This window comes from Crocuta crocuta, unplaced genomic scaffold, assembly GCF_008692635.1.
Source record: "Crocuta crocuta isolate KB4526 unplaced genomic scaffold, BGI_CrCroc_1.0 scaffold21, whole genome shotgun sequence".
Classification (NCBI taxonomy): Eukaryota; Metazoa; Chordata; class Mammalia; order Carnivora; family Hyaenidae; genus Crocuta; species Crocuta crocuta.
The window spans coordinates 618,785-638,365 of NW_027527938.1; the positions used below are offsets into that span (position 1 = coordinate 618,785).

At 34.6% G+C, this 19,581-nt stretch overlaps 1 pseudogene; it reads right to left on the reverse strand.

Annotated features, from left to right (window-relative positions):
- Positions 1-7,999: 7,999 nt before the first annotated feature.
- On the reverse strand, positions 8,000-8,364 carry LOC144221707 (iron-sulfur cluster assembly 1 homolog, mitochondrial pseudogene; annotated as a pseudogene).
- Between the last annotated feature and the right edge of the window lie 11,217 nt (positions 8,365-19,581).

Below are 19,581 nucleotides of genomic sequence, written 5' to 3' on the forward strand. Positions count from 1 at the left end.
AACATAAAAGTAAGTGGAAGGTGAAGCAGTTCTATGCATCAGTTGAGATCAGATTACAAGATTCTTGGGCCATATTAAGATGTGTTAGAACTTACCCAAAAACAATGGTACTGAAGTGTCTACTGAGTTTTAATCAGTAATGATATTATCACATTTTTTTTAGAGGATTTGTTAGATTGGACTACAGGAAATGAATTAAGAGTCTGATACAGAAATTCACTTAAAAGCCTGAGAGGTTATGGTGGCCTGAACCCAGGTATTAGCTATGGACACAGGAAGAAGTGAAAGGATTTGAGAGAAGGGATTTGGTACCTATTTCAATGTAGGAATAAGGACTGGAAGTGTGAGTATAGGAGTGAGGAAAAATAATGACTGGATTTCAGTAGAGCTGGTGAGCAAGGTAATTTTCAAGTTAGTGGAAGCATAGAAACTTTATTAGATAAATGCTGTCTTTTGTAATGAGCCTGCTGTCTTAACATCCAAAATTTAGAGTCAGGGAATTCCTGAGCATGTTCTCAGTGTTACAAAGGCTGAGGCTTCTAGAAAATATTTATTTTAATCATTGTCAGCACTTCCTATACCATTACAGATGATCAAAACACATTTGACTATTGTTACAATTGAGCTGATAAATGATGTCGTATCTTATTTCAAAAAAATAAAATAAATAAAAAAATAATCCATAGAGAGTTTCTACAGTTTTTAGTCTTGGTAATTTCTTCAGTATTCTTATTTGATTTTTCGTATGTGTTTCTCTGATTTTATTGACATTGTATTTCAACATGTTATTAGTCTTAATATTTTAGGATATGAGGAAAGCAGTACTGAATGTGCCTGTTAGTTCTCACTTTTTCCAGAACATTGATCTCTATTAACAAGGCAAGAGCCTTATGCCTCATTAAACATGGTTAAAATATTGGTTAATTATACCACCAATAAAACTATCAATACTCAGAATATGTAACATAACTATTCCCTAGTTGGGAAATAAAAAAATTTCCATCAAGGAGTCATTTTGTACAATTAACTAGCTGGCTTATTGATTTCTTCTTCTCTATAGTTACTGAAAAAGTTGCTGAATGAATCATATCTCAAAAATTAAAAATCATTTACTTTTTCAGGAAAAAGTCATATGGTATCCTAGAAATTAATAAAAAGAGCTAAGTAAAATTTAATGCTAATCATGACCTATTTTTAAACTGACCAAACATTATTTTGCAAACATTATTTCATTAATTAATATTCATTGAAGTGATCTTTCTGGTTCCTTTTACTGATAAATTCTATCATACTAAAATAGCTTCAACTACAATATTCTTCTCTGTGAAGTTGAAAATAATTACTTTAAATATAGATTATTACTCTAAATAAATCTACTTGTTGCTCTGATTAAAACATGATAGGAAAACATTACATACTTTAAAAATAATTTAAAAATACATTTGCTTCTTAAACAACAACAACAAAGTTAAATTGCCAAGCTATGCCAAAGCAAAAGGAGGTAAAATGTGTTTACTAATGAAGGATTTTTGGAAATAGACCAAATTGAAAGAGAAAAATTAAAAATTAGAGAAGATGTACTGAAGATGAAGCAGAAATAGAAACTTTTTCAAAAGATAATCTGCTTTAGAAAATCTTAAAGGTCTAAGGAAAAAACACCTGTCTGTTCCTTTTTGAAAAAACTCTTATAAGAAATTAATAGAAGTGGTATGGAATGAGTTACTCTCATCTATGAGTAGGTTCAGACTACTGGTATTGTTGGTGCTAATCTGTTGAGAATTACATAAATAGTTACAGTTTTGGGGAAAAAGACCAGAAAAAACCCAAATGAAGAAGGACCAAGCAACTATATAATATCTATACTTTTTGAGTTTTCTCTATTTGATTTCTAAGATTTTACATGTTCTAGATTTAATATAAATGTCTGTTATTAATGCTTTTTTCTTTAAATAAAACTGTATTAGTTCTAATAATTGTGTGCTCCAACATTAAGCCTCTTAATCAGGAAAAGCCAGATATTTGTAGTAGGAGCTAGAGATCTTATGTTCTAATTTATGACAGTGGTTTTGATTCTTAGGTCATTTACACTGTTTATCTTTGTTCCGCATCCCACTTAGTTGTGACCTTTTTTATTCCTTTTGATATAGTTACTACATAACATTTGATATTTTTCATATTTCTCTTTTTGGGGAATTACCAGAAGAAAATGTTCCATAAATTTGGTATTTTGTCCTACATGACCAGAATTCCATTTAGCCCAATCCAGGTCTCTGTGAAGGGAAATATCACACACTTAAAAAGAGCCACAGCAAATCAGAATCTTACTTTGAAGATGCCATAAAAATATCGATTTCTGTGTATGATGTAAGAAAGTGGTCCAGGTTCATTTTTCTGCATGTCGCTGGACCACTTTCTTATACCATACACAAAAATAAACTCAAAGTGGATGAAAGACCTAAATGTAAGACAGGAAGCCATCAAAATCCTTGAGGAGAAAGCAGGCAAGAACCTCTTTGACCGCAGCAACTTCTTACTCAATACATCTCTGGAGGCAAGGGAAACAAAAGCAAAAATGAACTATTGGGACCTCATCAAAATAAAAGGCTTCTGCACAGTGAAGGAAACAATCAGCAAAACTAAAAGTCAACCGATGGAATGGGAGACGATATTTGCAAATGACATATCAGAAAAAGGGTTGAAGTATCCAAAACCTATAAAGAATTTATCAAACTCAACACCCAAAAAACAAATAATCCGGTGAAGAAATTGGCAAAAGACATGAATAGACACTTCTCCCACACTTGAACCCACAACCCTGGGATAATGAACTGAGCCAAAATCAAGAGTAAGACACTAACCAATTGAGCCATGCAGGTGTCTTATATAAGCAGGTTAGATGCATTATTCTTGCTAATTTTGCCATCACACTTATGTTGCATATATAATCACTGCTTTATAATAGGATAAGTAATGTTCTTAAGGTGGTATTTGAAACCATGCCTCTCTGAAATAGAAGTTTATATGGTTAACAGCCATGCTTTATACATACTGTCTTGAAGATCATAACATGAACTATAGCAATAATCTGGAAGGAATATAATAATTTACTGTATCTTCTCTGAAATATCAGGCTTGTGTACATGGTATATCATTGCAGTAGAGTAGATAGGCTCTCTAGAAGAAATGTTAAAATAAGGCTTTAGCTTTTCAACCCATGACTAGGACAATTATGCTAAGACTCTAGAATGGATTAATATTAAAATAATAATAATTGAAAATTGCCTATGTAGAATGGTTTAATTTTTATACATTTTACCATTAATCTCTGTTGTGTATATGTTTATAATGTGTATATACTTCTCTCTACACATGCATATGGCTAAACACAAGGTTGAAGCAAATATTACCATAAATAATTTTACTGTTTTTAAACACCTGTAGTCAAATGCTAAATGTTGACATTATAGAGCAAGAACAAAAATTTCTTATTTCACATTATAGATTATATCTAAATTCAATGTACAGCTTATTTTCTATGCTAAATAATATCCACTTATTGAGTTATTTTTAAAAAATTTTTAATGTTTATTTATTTTTGAGAAAGAGACTGAGTGTGAGTGGGGAAGGAGCAGAGAAAGAGAGGGAGACATAGAATCTGAAACAGGCTCAAGGCTTAGAGCTCTCAGCACAGAGCATAACGTGGGACTCAAACTCATAAGCCCTGAGATCATGACCTGAGCAAAAGTTGGACGCTCAATTGACTGGGCTACCCGGAGCCCCCTTATTGAATCATTTTTGTATCTATTGAATGCCCCTCCACCATTCTCTATTCTATTACACTAACATGATCATTCTTACATCCTTTTAAATAAATCCTATATAGTCACCACACGTTGTTACTTATTATTAATTATTATTATTATTAAATGTGCTATTGCTATTTATTTACTTTTTAGTCACTGTTTTTTTGTTTCTGTTTATGATAGGTGCATTTTTGTTCACATGTTCACACAAAATTTTCATTCCTTTTTTATTCTTTTTTTTGTTTAATTTAAAAATCATACTAGTTTTAAAATGTGATTGAGCCACCTTTGTCTATTGTCAAATATTTTTAATATGAGTAGTTATAGATTCACCTAAAGGTTGATTAATTGTACAAATATCAAGTCTTAACATTTTGAAAGGTTTGCAGATACAGTAAGATTTATTACACACTGCTCCAATCTATTTAGTTCACTGGTCTATTACAGTATTCCCTTTTTCTTGGATCAACCTCAATGATATATACTTTTTTCAGAAAACTGTCAGCAGTTATTCAAAACTATGTGTATATATACATATGTACATATACATATATAAAATTACATAACCAAATTATTTTCCAGTGTATTTATTCATATGACTAGATGTTTATTTTATTTTTGAATAAGAAATAAATATACATGGGGGCCCCTGGGTGGCTCAGTCAGTTAAGTGTCCAACTTTGGCTCAGGTCATGATCTCAAGGTTCAAGAGTTAGAGCCCCACATTGGGCTCTATGCTGATGGCTCAGAGCCTGAAACCTACTTCAGATTCTCTCTCCCTCCCCTGCCCCTCCTCCACTCACACTTGTGCTCTCTCTCTCAAACGTAAATTAAAACATTAAATTTTTTTTAAAAAAGAATTAGAAAAATATAAATATACATGAGAAAAAACAAAATGTACAAAAGATGTAAGGGTAAGGGTAAGTTTGCCACTTTTAGTCTACCAATCTGCCCTGTTCTCCTGCCCAGAGCCACTTCTAGGATATGTGGGGGAAATGTTTTGTGTTGAATATGATTTTAACATATCTCAAAATTCATAGGTCCATATGAGGCAATAGTGATTTATTGATCAAGCAATCTACAGGTTTAATGCAATCCTATTCAAAATACCAACAGCATTTTTCACAGAACTAGAACAAACAATCCTAAAATTTGTATGGAGCCACAAAGGCCTCAAATAGTCAAAGCAATCTTGAAAAAGAAAAACAAAATTGGAGTTATCTCAATTCCAGATTTCAAATTATATTACAAAGCAGTAGTAATTAAAACAGTACGGAACTGGCATAAAAATGAACACATAGATTAATACAGTGGAATAGAAAACCCAGAAATAAACCCACAATTATATGGTTAATTAATCTTCAACAAAGGAGAATATGTAAATATACAATGGGAAAAAGATAAGCTCTTCAACAAATGGTTTTAAGAAAACTGAACAGCAACATGAAAAGAATGAAACCACACTACTTTCTTTCAATATATTCGAAAATGAATTCAAAGTGGATTAAAGACCAACATGTAAGACCTAGAATCATAAAAGTCCTAGATTTCTCTGAAATCAGCCACAGCTACATTTTTCTAAATAAGTCGCCTGATTCAAGGGAAATAAAAGCAAAAACACACTATGGAACTACCTCAAAATGAAAAGGTTTTGCACAATGAAGAAAATGATAAACAAAACTAAAAGGCAACCTGCTAAATGGGAGAAGATATTTGCAAATGAAATAACTGAAAATAGGTTAGTATTCAAAATATGTAAAGAGCTGATACAAATCAACATCAAAACCCCCCAAATAATCCTGTTGAAAAATGGGCAGGAGACATGAATAGATATTTTCCAAAGAAGACATACAGGTGGCCAACAGACACATGAAAAGATGCTCAGTATCACTCATCATCAAGGAAATGAAAATCAAAACTATAATGAGATATCACCTCACACCTGTCAGAATGGCAAAATCAACACAAGAAACAAGTGTTGATGCGAATGTGGGAACAGAGGAACTTTCTTGCACTGTTGGTGGGAACGCAAACTGGGTACAGCCACTCTTGCAAACAGTATAGAGGTTCCTCAAAAAAATTAAAAATAGACTGCCCTGTGATCCAGTAATCACACCACTGGACATTTATTCCCAGAACACAAAACCCTAATTCAAAGGGATACATGAACCTCTATGTTTATTGTGACATAATTTATAATCGTCAAACTATGGAAGTAGCCCAAGTGTCCATCAATAGATAAATAAATAAAAATGATGTGATGTGTGCATGTATATTATGGAATATATGGAATATATTCAGCCATAAAAAGAATGAAATCTCACCATTTGCAACAATATGCATAGAGCTAGACAGTATAACACTATGCAAAATCAGTCAGTCAGAGAAAGACAAATACCATATGATCTCACACATATGTGGAATTTAAGGGAAAAAATGAGCAAAGGACAAATGAGAGAGAGGGAGACACCAAGAAATAGACTCTAAACTATAGGGAACAAACTAATGGTTACCAGAGAGTATGTGTATGTTTGGGTGGCGGGGGAGAAGGATTGGCTGAAATGAATGATGGAGATTGAAGAGTATACATCTCATGATAAAAAAAAAAATGAAATAGAATAAAATAAATACTCTAAAAACCATAATGAGATAGTGTTATTTCATATCGATTGGCAAAGGTTAACATGTTTGATAAAGTGTCAAATTAGTAAGGATATGCATAAAATACTGTCTGCTGCTGGTCTACAATCATGTTAGAATACATACGTGGTTCAGAAATCTTTGGAAGGCAATCTGTAAGGTTCCAAAGAACAAAAAAATATACGTATCTTTGGACTACCCACTTATGAGAATTTATCCTGTAGAGAGACTTGCACATCTGTATCAAGGTTATGTATAGAGATAGTCAATGCAGCAGTTATTGGATAGCTTGAAACATGAAACAATCTAAATATGTATACTTAGAATTCTTGTGACATATTTGCATAATGGTATGGGCACTATGTAGCCTTTAAAGAGGCGACTGTATATATTAAGAATTATTTACAATTTAGACATTGAGTGAAAAAAGGCTAGATGCAGAATTTGTATGATATTCTACTTAATTTTTTTCCCCAGTGAGGGGTGGGAGATAGGAATATAATGAGTAAAGAATTACTTAGATATTTGATTTGCCCAATCTATACATATAAAGATTCTTTCTAGGCACCATCTCTCTCTGTTCAGATCCAGTAACTATTTCAGGTCCAGTAACTATTTCTTAGTGTTCTTTATTGTCAGATGGTCATTCCTGGGTGATTTTATAAGTCCCCCCTAAAGAAAAATGTAGCAATGTATTACAATGCATAGCTGTTTAAAGCCTGTTCTACATAGAACTTCCTGCATATGAAGTTTTCCTCTTATTTATTTAATTCTGATTGCCTCTTTTATGATCCGTCATGACATCAGTGACTACTGGCTTCCATTTACTCTACCAAAGGCTGTTACTGAGCTCCCTTGATGATGATCACAGAGGCAGGTCTTACCCAGAGTTTTCAGGAAAATATGAAGGAACAATCATTCATTTTCTAGTCATGCTAAATTTACCATTCAGGAATTTGTAACATAAATGCAAAACAACATACCTTTCTACAAGATCTTCTATTTAATTTTTCAAGAGGTTGTGTGTGAGGACTTTCATGTTGGCTCAGTCCCAGTCTCCATTGAGTACCAGTGGGAGAATAGGCAAGGGCCCATGAATGGAACAGAGAGAGTGGCCTCTTCACCCCGAAGGAGCTTCTGTTCCTTTTCAGACACAGCCTCACACTGACCCAAGGGAGTGAAGTATCACCTTATCAATTGGAGGCTGAAGAGGACAGGAATCTGGAGAACCTGTTAACCTTCTGGAGCAAGAATCTCAAAAGGCTTCCAAGCAAATACGTGGACATCCTACAACTGGCGCTCGTTGAAGACGACGTGGCTGTGTCGGTGCCACTTGGAGTTTCCTCAAAAAATTAAAAATAGAACTACCATACGACCCAGCAATTGCACTACTAGGTATTGTATCCAAGGGATACAAGTATGCTGTTTTGAAGGGTTACATTATAAACCTTAAGTATGTGACAGTCACACAATTTTTTCAGTAAGCCTAGGACTTCCACAAGTTTTCCTGAAGCTTAGAGCTAGAGTAGTCAAGTATTAAAGCTTTCTCTATAGCTTCATGTTCCTTTGATGTATGGATTATCAAAAACAAACTCACTGGATAATTTATCTTTAGCATAGTCCATTTCTGTTCCTTAAAGTGTTAGCTGTACTTTCTCTTTGATAACACTCTGACCCCGTCTTGAACAACTTCTTTATCAGAATATCTTTTTCTTATATTTGATATCCTGCGGTATAAGAAAAGACATTACACCCCCTGGTGGGAACATCAACTTTCAGACTTCTATGTTCAGGCTTATCTTTAAGAAGTTGTGTTATCTTGTTTACTGCTGAAGGTATAAGGGTGAGGACAGCCCAAGTGGGCTGAAGCTTCTTCTTGCTCAAGCCCCAAGACAGTGGCCCAGACTAATGAAGTCAACATTCTCACTGCCCTGGTGCTTGGGCTGGAGCTCAGGTATCTCAACTTCTCTCCATGGACTTGGTGGCTGCATAAAAATAATTGGTTTTGATGATACCATTACTCTTTCATAGCCGGAAGTAAAAATCCAATCATACCTTTGGAGTATAGTTGAGGAAGCCACTGAATAAGTATTTTCTGTTTTATCATAGGTTTGAACTTATATAATAATAAAGCTATTTGTGACCCTTTTTCAGGGAATGAGGTAGATATGATTATGTTATGCCCAGATCGCAGTATCCTCAACGACCAGAGACCACTGGGGAGACCGAGTCACGATGCAAAGGCAAAGGGCTTTATTACGGGCTCGAGCTTGGGCTCACAGACTTTACCAGTGCAGTGGATCTGTGCTGTGAGCCCCAAACAAAGGCAGAGTAGGTTTTTTATGGGGTTTGTGATGGGGGATTTACAGAAATTATGGCATGGGAACAGTGATCCAATCATAATTATATAATATCATTGACAGCGGGTTTAACCATACACATTGTCTAGAGTATTTGTTACTTTTGGCGAGATCCAGTTACAACATTTAGAGTACTTTTAAATTCAACCAATTACAGAGCGAGTCTAGGGTCTTGTTCGGCGCCTAATGGGTTAACTTTAACATTAGGTAACAGAGTTTTATCTATAGTTGCTGGCCTTTCTTTATTGGGTGTTGCAAGGGTGGTGTGGTGGAGTGATGTGGTGGGCGGTTTCTCTAGCCTTGGGCAATGTGTAACTGCCTGATAGTTTCAGGGAAGCTGAAACTTAGGCCTTCTAGTTTAGAGGGGAAACTTAAAGCCTGTTATGGAGTCAGTCTGGTTTAGACTTGTGTCCTTACAATTATAGACATTTATGTAATTCTTATGAGTGCTATTTCTGTCATTTGTAGAAATTATAAAACCAGTGTTTTTAAGTTGTTACAGTTTGGGGCCCCTGGGTGGCTCAGTCGGTTGGGTGTCCCACTTCGGCTCAGGTCATGTTCTCACGGTTCGTGGGTTGGAGCCCCATGTCGGGCTCCGTTCTGACAGCTAGCTCAGAGCCTGGAGCCTGTTTCAGATTCTGTGTCTCCCTCTCTCTCTGACCCTCCCCTTCTCACACTGTCTCTCTCTCGCTCTCTCTCTCTCAGAAATAAATAAAAACGTTAAAATTAAAAAAAAATAAAGTTGTTATCAGTTTGAAATAATATATGCAGCATATCTTCACATTGGAAGCATAGAGATTTTAACATTTTATCCTCTAATTTTAAAAAGAATGTGTACAAATAGAAATTATTACAAATACTGAAAAGATCTGTTGCATAGATGTTTCTATTTTTCTTCAAGTTTATTTTTTTAAAATTCCATCTAAGGTAATATTACCTTAAGAAGTTAAATGTGGTAGTGATACCTGGGTGGCTCAGTCAGTTAAGCATCCGACTTTGGCTCAAGTCATGATCTCCTAGTTTGTGGGCTCAACCTCCATGTCCGGTTCTGTGCTGACAGCTAAGAGCCTGGAGCCTGTTTCAGATTCCTTGCCTCGGTCTCTCTCTCTGCCCTTCCCTCCCCTCTTGTGCTCTCTCTCATTCTCTCTCTCAAATAAATAAACATTTTAAAAAATCATTTTTTAAAGAAGTTAAATGTGGTAAAAGTGTTCAACTTCCTCATACCAGTGAGCCTGTACCTCAGATTATTATCAGAACTGGATTATATATAAACCAACATTTTCTCATTTTTCATCTTTTCATTAAACTCTCTCCCTAATTTATTTTTTTAATGTTTTTTTTATTTATTTCTAGGAGAGAGAGAGAGAGAGACAGCGTGAACAGCGGAGGGTCAGAGAGAGAGGGAGTCACAGACTGAAACAGGCTCCAGGCTCTGAGCTGGCAGTCAGCACAGAGCCCGACGCGGGGCTCGAACCCACAAACCGCGAGATCATGACCTAAGCAAAAGTCGGACACTTAACCGACTAAGCCACCCAGGTGCCCCACTCTCTCCCTAATTTAATATTATGTATTCATTTGTCCTTGAAAAGCAAGTCATTCTTCAACATTTTTTTCTTGTATCACATCTATTTCAGAGTCCATGTTGTTCTACTCAGTCATCAATGCTACTCTGTAAATTGCTTTCAGCCAAACAGCCAGAAAGATGTGTGTGGTATATAATTCTTCAGTGTATTTTTTTTCAGTAAGATGCATAATCTGTATCCATATGTTTCAAAACTTTTAAGCTTATATATATTTTTTGTTGTTGTTGACTTTATTTTATTTTCCCTCCATGTAATCCTTTCAAATAAATCCTTTTATTCTTTTCCTGTTGATAATCCTATAAGCATATTATCTCTAGAGACTTTTAGTGTCCTTTGGAGTGACTTTGGATATTTTCTCACTCTGATTTAGGAAGATGGGATTGGTGAGGAGGGCAGACAAGGGTTTGCTTCTCTTTGTACTTGATTAAGGCATACTATCCATAATAGCACTGCAGGTTTGGCAGTTCGATTGTCAGAATAAGACAAGGCCAAGTGGCACTTTATACAAGCAGCTACAACACCTTATTGTCAGGTATGATTCCATCACTTTTCAGGGAGAATTTTTATCAGCACAAAAAAGACAAGTTCAATAGAAAACCTAGGAAGAACAATTGGCTAGTTTTCTATTTAAATAAAAGTCACATTACTTTGTTGCCAATGTTCCTTTGTTTTATTTTGGGTTTTTTGCTTTTATTTTTGGTTTTGGTTTTGGTTGTTTTTGCCTCCTGGTCATCACTGTGTTCATTGGGTTGACTCATAGGGGTTCTTGACCTTCTTAACCCATAACTATTGAGCATCCTGCATGAACCATGGTGATTCTTTAACCTTTTTGTCAGAAGTGTCCTGGCCCATAGCCTCCTAATGCATTTTAAGTTTGAAAACTTCCCCCCACCACCAGAGATATAGCCTGAGTGGGAAAGATTTTAATATCAAAGAGTAGTTTCAACTTTCTGTTTTCCTTTAATTTTTTTTCATAAATTCATTTACTTAAAAGGTATTAAGTGAACTTAAACTTTGTTTCATTACCGTAAATAGAAAACAAGAACTATCTGCCAATAAGAAGTTGTTTTATTAATTTCTTTTTAATTTTTAATGTTTATTTTTGAGAGAGAAAAAGACAAGAGTGTGAGTGGGGGAGGTTCAGAGAGAGAGAAAGGGAGACAGAATCTGAAGCAAGATCCAGGCCCTGAGCTGTCAGCACAGAACAGGATGTAGGGCTCCAACTCATGAACCATAAGATTATGACTTGAGCAGAAGTCGGATGCTTAACCGACTCAGCCACTCAGGTGCCCTGAGAAGTGGTTTTAAATAAATACAATGAAACCATCACAGTTCTGTTAACTTCCCACCAAATACAATGCCTACGGGAGGTTCTGATGGAGGGTTCTAATGCTAGGGCTTACCTCTCTTTTGTAAGAAGAAAGATTAGCTTCAGTCAGGGGTTGTTAATTACATCATCGTGCCAAAGAAGGATTGAAACGGAACTAGAAAGGGAATCATTTCTCATTGATGTAATCCTATGTAATTTAAAGCTGTCTCTTTAAAACATAAAATCACCTCTAACCCAGTAGTGGTACTTGTCCCACAAGTTTGGATAGGCTACCTTGGGGAGAACCTTCTTACTCCTAGAATATAGATTTCATAGTTACCTGAATCTCCCCTGCACCTTTACTAATCACTGACTACAAGGTGTTATTCACCTAAATATAGAGAACTCAATGAAAAACACTGTCCTTTGGAATATGGAATATTTACTAATTAAGGAAAACTATCAATCTTTTTTTTTTTCCTGATTGTGGTTTCAAGCATGGTGAACAAATATATTTCGTTTTAAGAGTCCTGAAGAAGTGATCAGGTTTAATCATCATGACAGGTCATTACAAACTGCAATATTGTCTAGAAATTTAGCAAACCTGAGGAGCAGGGCAAGTGTTTTGAAGATTCAATTTTTTTAACAGAAATTGACCCTCAGTCATATATTTTATAATCATTTTCTTTAAGTGAGGCCTTTAATGAAGCTGTACTTTCCTGAAGGCAATCATGATTGCCCCAAAGAAGATTAATATTTCTCTATAAAAGTCACAGGCCCATTCATACACATACACAGAGATATATGCATACATACAGTAGTGCCCTGAGCAGAGTCCAAATACATCAGAAAGAAAACAGAAGACTGAAAACAGAAAATAGACACTAAGTGTCAAAATATTTCACAACATAACATCTTCAAAAAAATTTTTTTTTTAATTTAAAATAGCTTCTGGAGTCACAGTTCTAATAGAGTGCACAGAAGAACTTTCATTGCAGTATTGTTCATTATAGCATACTTTTCCCTTCTAGGTCCAAAGCAATAGACTGAGCCTCTAGCATACTCACAGAAACATGTCAATTTCTGAAAACAGGCTCAGGCTCAGCTCCAGACTTGCTTATAGGCAGAAGGAGCTCAGAGTCTGATTTGAAGGGTATTTGGGGGGGACAAATAAAATAAAATCCTTCCCCACAATAACTATTGATAATTTTCCATGTATCAATATATAGATTTTTTGAGTTCTGTTAGGTCCTTCTTTTCCTTTATCTACTCTAAACTCTTATTTGTCCTTAAAACCAGTCCAAATGATCTCTTTTGTGTCAGTTCATGGTTTTAAACTTCTTTGGCCTTTGCTTCCACATCCCTCTGTTCTAGGATTTATTGTTTCCTTTTATAGTTTTTGCTTGATTGCCTCTTTCACTAGTCTAGAGGTAGTATTTTGAATCAGCTCCTGATAGGCTCAAATACCAGCTTGCCTTTTTAATTAGTTTGGGGACTTTGGGAATGGCTTTTTTCTAATATCTTTAAATTTTTATTTTATCTTTTAATATATTAATTGCCTATATATTGTTTTCTTAATTAAAATGAAAATACTGTCATTTTAATTTTTCTGAAGATTAAACAATGTATGCAAAATGTTGAGCACATATTTGAGACTCTGTAAATGGTGATAATTAGTGTTGGTATTTCTTGAAACTTTGAGTTTAGAAAAAAGGGCACTTTTTATCCTTAAGAGCTATAAAATTAGTGTCTATAACTTCCTTGAATGTGTATGATGCTCTTTATCTACATATAGGACCTACCATGTAAGTTTATTATTTGAAAAGGTACAAAGAAAGTCTGAGACCTCCGACACCACTCCCTACTCCCCAGTTTCTTACTTCCTGCTTTGCACATGCTGTGGCTTAGGTAACATGTGAGGTTGCTAAGTGAGCTATACAGTCAGCTGACTTGGACCGGAAGAAGCATGCAAGCCATGAGACATCTCCACTTCATAATTGGAAACTTACATTCTTTGTATGATATTTTTCATGTGCACACTGCTCAAGGCATTTCATCAATAAGGACCACTTAGTTTGTTAAAGCAGGAGGTCTGTGTTAGTAGGATGGGCTTGTAAAGAGAGTGAATGGGTTACAGAGTCTATTTGACTCTTTGCTTATTTCATATATTTGATAAGTTAGATATCATTACTATTTCTCCATCATATCCCTTTTAAAATTACATACATATATCCATTTGTGTGTATCCATTTTCTGATCAGTTATATTATAGCTTATAATATAACTACAACTATGCATCTTTAATTCTTACAATCACTTTCTGGAATTGTCCCTATTAGCTTCAAATCTGTCTCCTTTCTCTCAAAGTTTTTCATTTTTCATATTTGACCAAGAATATCTGGGGCTTATTCAGTCCAAAAGATATCAGACCTGCTTCCAAATACTAGACATACAGAGAGAAATACAAAGTGTAATTCATTCACAGTATAAAGCTTCAGCCTTTGCCATTTGGTGTCGGTGATGACAGCTGTATCCATAGCCACATGGAAGATTTCTCCTGTTGAGCTGAAGGTTGTCCCTCTCACACCCTAGCTTAGCCTCTGTGCTACCTTCCTTATACGGTGCCACTATCTGTCCTCTCTATACACTAGCTGGGCTGTTTACTTAAACGGAGAAAATATACAGTTTTACTCAGCCAGTGCTGTCTATTTACCATAAAAATGCCAGGATTATTAAGAACACAGATAAAAACATTAAACATTCATATACTTCCAAAGTAAGTCTAATTTGCACCCAAATCTCCTCCTCTTCTCTACATGACTTCAGTTGTTGTAAACTAATATTTGCTCACTTGTACAACTGGGAGGAGCCACTCAAGTGACTCTAAACCTAGTACCTGTGTTGAGCCAAGGTGACATTTTGTGTCATCTGTCAGAGAGGATATGGGATGCCACCCATACATAAATAAATATGTGTATAGATGAAATAAGCCCATATAATACTTTGTTTCTCCAATTGAACACAATGCCTGATTAATTAAATGTTAATTAATTTAAATGATTAATTAAATGTTGATTCAACTGTAGAAATATAGAAGTTTATTATGTATAATTTATTTATGCTTTTTATAGAGAATGTGTTCAATCAATTTTAGTTATTTCCTTTACTCAAATTTATAAAACGTGTTATTTGTCAGAGACTGTGCTAAATTCTTTACATATATTTTCTCATTTTCTCATTGTATCACTTATATGTAGTGAACCTTATTATTTCCATTTCACAGGAAACTGAGTCTTAAAGGTTTAGTTGAATTGCTCGTAGTACCTAATGGAACCAAGATTTGAATCCATTTCTTTCTGAATCTAGAAGCAAAATTTTTAATCAGAATGACAATATTTAACTCCCTGCTCATTAAAATGCAAACATCTCTGCAATGAATAATGTAATAACTCATATGATCTTATTATGAATGTGTTTCTTAGATTGCTTTCATCTGTGATGTAATAAATTGTATGTTAGGAAGGCACTGTGTGTTGGCAAAAGAAGGAAATATTTAATTGGTAGAACAAGAGAGATAGGAGAGCAGCTAAGCCAAAATCAGGCAATCTGACCTTTATTTTTCTGCTTTGCTCTAAGATACTAAGATTCAATCAGTTTGAAAATGAGCATTTTAAGGAAATAAGTATGTTCACAGTTTCATTTATTGATATCCATCACACATACAAACACACAAAGATACAGAAACATGTCAAGCTGACATGCAGACTCAGTACAGATGAATTATAATAGAATAGATTTAAAATTTTCTTTTTTAAATTTATCTTTAAGAGACAGAACATGAGCATGAGCATGAGCATGAGCAGGAGAGGGGCAGAGAGAGATAAAGACAGAATCTGAAGCAGGCTTCAGGCACTGAGCTGTCAGCACAAGGCCCGATACGGTGCTCGAATCTGTGAACCATGAGATCGAGACTTGAGTCGAAGTCAGACACTTAACTGACTGAGCCACCCAGGTGCTCCAGTAGTATAATTTTTGTTTGTTTTTAATCTATTTTGCCTGCCTAAAATGCCTTAATTTTTATAAAATAAGAAAATCAAAAATTTTGATGGACTGGTCAGTCTTTTTCATCAAATTATGAACTCATTAGAAACTTGATGTAAAATGTTCAGGTGGAATTTCATAAATCTACTATATTTGATATTCTGTCTATCCATCTATCTCTATTTAACTGGAAAGTTCTCCACACTTCAGAGGTCAATGAAGATTACACATGCACTTAAACATTTTAAGAATAGAATTTAGAAAATTATTAAAGGTTGTTTTTATTATTTAATGCATGTTTGCAATAACAAAATAGCAATGAGAGATAAGAGCAGAAGGGTAAAACCATTTAAAATTAAAAATGAGATGTGATGGAGGGGTTAGCTAATGCTATGGTGGTGGTCATATTGCAAAGAATGAGTGTATCAAATCAACACGTTGTACACTTTAAACCAAAGTTATATGCCAATTATATCTCAATAAAGCTGAAAAAATACAATTTAAAATGAAATATCACTCAGGCATCATTTTTGTTGGTGGATTAGATGGGTACTTAAACCATTTTAGAAATGAGAGCCATACTATTTCCATGGGTTGGCTATGTTTTCATGTAGATTATGATGTCAGTGTGTTTAATACTTATATAAATAAAGATACTTTGTACTTATAAAATTAAATTTCCAGTTAGTTTTTGATAATATGCTAAGATGTGGTTTTTATCATTTCAGTTATCTAGGAGAATATTGAAAACCGGAACCTTGCCATGTTCATTTTTGAATTTCTAGTGCTTTTGAAAATACCTGACTTAGAATAGCTAATAAGTAGATGAATGAGCTTTGAATTAATAGTTAATATAGGGGCGCCTGGGTGGCTTAGTCGGTTAAGCGTCCGACTTTCGCTTAGGTCATGATCTCGCGGTTTGTGGGTTCGAGCCCCGCGTTGGGCTCTGTGCTGACTGCCAGCTCAGAGCCTTGAGCCTGTTTCAGTCTGTGACTCCCTCTCTCTCTGACCCTCCCCTGCTCGCGCTGTCTCTCTCTCGCGCCTAGAAATAAATAAAAAAAATATTTAAAAAAAATAATATATTTATTTCAAAATTATTTTTTACCAAATATGTGTTAATACTTCAATGGCATTTAGTCACTCATTTAAAAATTTCATGTCTTCCTATCACATTCAATATGTTACATGCGTATGTCATTCAACTTGTCTTTGTATTAGCCTAATAAATACATTTCAATTTCAAAGTTGAATATTAGCACTTAATATGAAGTTTAATATGCACTAATTACAAAGTCTGATATTTCCCTATGTCACTGTTATATTAATGTATTTGTAATATGGAAATGTTTGTGCCATTTTCTTAGACTATCACCACTGATGAGATTACCACTTCCAGGCCTGAATGTAAGGAAACATGTAACCAACCTCAGTAAATCCCTAACGCCTATTAGTGTGACCTCTGTTTACCCTTTCTTTGTTTGTTCCTTCCATTAGTTAAGACACATGCTTCGTAGTCAGTGGACAAATTCTAAGTTATTTTCCAGTTTAAAACAAATCAAAATAGACCAAATAAATGAAGAAAGATAAATACAAAACAACAAAGCAAACAAAAAGATGAAGCAAAAACAAAACAAAATTAAAATAGTTACTATGGGGTCCCTGAGGGGCTCAATCGGTTGAGTGTCCAACTCTTAGTTTTGGCTCGGGTTGTGATCTCATGGTCATGAGATCTAGCCTCGTGGCAGGCTCAGTGTTGGGTAAGGAGTTTGCTTGGGATTCTCTCTCTCCATATGCCCCTTCCCTGCTTTCTCTCTCTTTCTCTCTTTTTCTCTCTCTCTCAAAATCAATAAATACATACATATATACATAATTTTTTAAAAGTTACCTCATTTAAATTCATATTAATTTTCCCCAAATAATTATTTAAGTAAATATTAATTAAAATATATAGAGCATATTATAATTTCTTTAGAATATTTAGTCAGATCTATTACCTACTGACACTCAGAAATTAACAATGGTCTTTGACCACTTTTCTCTTATATTGCTGTATATTCATACATTTATGTTTGAGATAAAGTTAGAAATTATAGAAAAATTGTTTTTTTTAATGCTTTGGGAACACAAATTATCATGGAAAGCAAAATATCAAAATCTTGGTTGAGTCATTAGGAGTTCTTGCCTTATGGAGTTCAATGACTTGATTTAGGCAGTGGGTAACCAAATGATTCTATTAACCGAAATGAGGTATTGAACCAGGTGATTTCTCAATTATTTCTCCTTTTTGGAGAACATTTAATCACATTTTTAAAAAAGGAGTTTGGGAGACAATAAGCAAATACACTATTTAATTTTATAACTCCTGGGAAATATTTGAACAGTAAAAAGATCCCACTTATCTTGTACTTTATGATTTAATCCTTTTTGCTGACCTTACTTTGCTGCTTAAAAATATTCTCTGAGAGTTTCTCCTATACTTCAAGGCAAAGCAATGTAACAGAAAGGACTTTTTTCTTGATCCAACTGTGCCCTATTATTCTTTGACCTAACCTCTTCTCTTCTAAAGCTATCTTCATTTATATTGCTCTAAAGCCATTTCCTCTCAGCTCTTATTATCCATTTTTGCCTTCAGTCTTTATCCCTTAAAATTGCTCTTTTTCCCCTACCTCTCTCCTGAAATTGCTCTCTCAAAGGTCATTAATGAGTTTCTTTTTCCCAAACACAACATACACTTTCAATCTCCCTATTTTCCTCAAACTATCTCTACGGTTTTGCACTAGAAACTACTTGTTTGTTTGTTTATCTCATTTAGTTATAAGGGAAGAATATGGTTAGATATCTAGCATTTTGTCAACAAACTCCAAAACAGGCATTACAGTGATGCTAAAGCTCTTTAAATCTAGAGTTTAAAGACCATACTGTTTTCAAAGTAGTTTTAAGGACTTCAACAAGAGGAAGGATTTTGCATATTTTTAATATTATATTACATTAGTATGACAGGCTTCATCATATAATTTATATTAAACAAGACTCATCATGTCCTCTCTGGTTCTAGTTAGGCCTTATATCTTGTAAAATCATTGATTGGTTTAGACTCTCTAATTCTTAGTTTCATTTCCTGGTGGTGATCATCTGGTAGCCTAGTTCATCCTTTTTCCAGGAAACCATTTATAGGTTGTTAATCAGCAAGTTAATTGCCTTTCTTAATAATTAATATACACTTTATTAAAGGGTGAGATGGCATTCAGATGAAACAAAACATAGCACTTGGGAAGCAGGAGGCTGAAGACAGTTCAGTTTTATTTCTGGGGGCTATTAGATTGATATAGTAGTTATCATTTTTGGTATTTCTATTATTTACTTATCAATATTCTTGCTCTGCATAGGAGAGCCTCATTAAAAATTTTACCAGTTGTGGGGCATCTGGGTGGCTCAGTCGGTTAAACAATTCTTAAATTCAGCTCAGGTTATGAACTCATGGTTGGTAGGTTCAAGCCCTGCATCGGGCTCTGCACTAAGGGTGTATAGGGTGCTTAGGATTCTCTCTCTCTCCCTTTGTCTCTGTTCCTCCCCCACTTGTGCTCTCCCTCTCTCCCTAAAAATAAATAAAATATTAAATTAAAATAAAATTTTACCATTCACAAATTGCTAGTTTGCCATTCTGGAGTGTGTAAAGACAGTTCACCTAAGTGGTGACCCAGCAATTTCTATCATTGCCTGTGTGTCCCTCTGACAGCTGATTTCTTAATTTCCATTTCTATTTATTTTATTTATATGTATATATAATTTTCATATATTTATATGATAATCAAGAGAGGTAGATATAAATATCAGATATAGAGAAC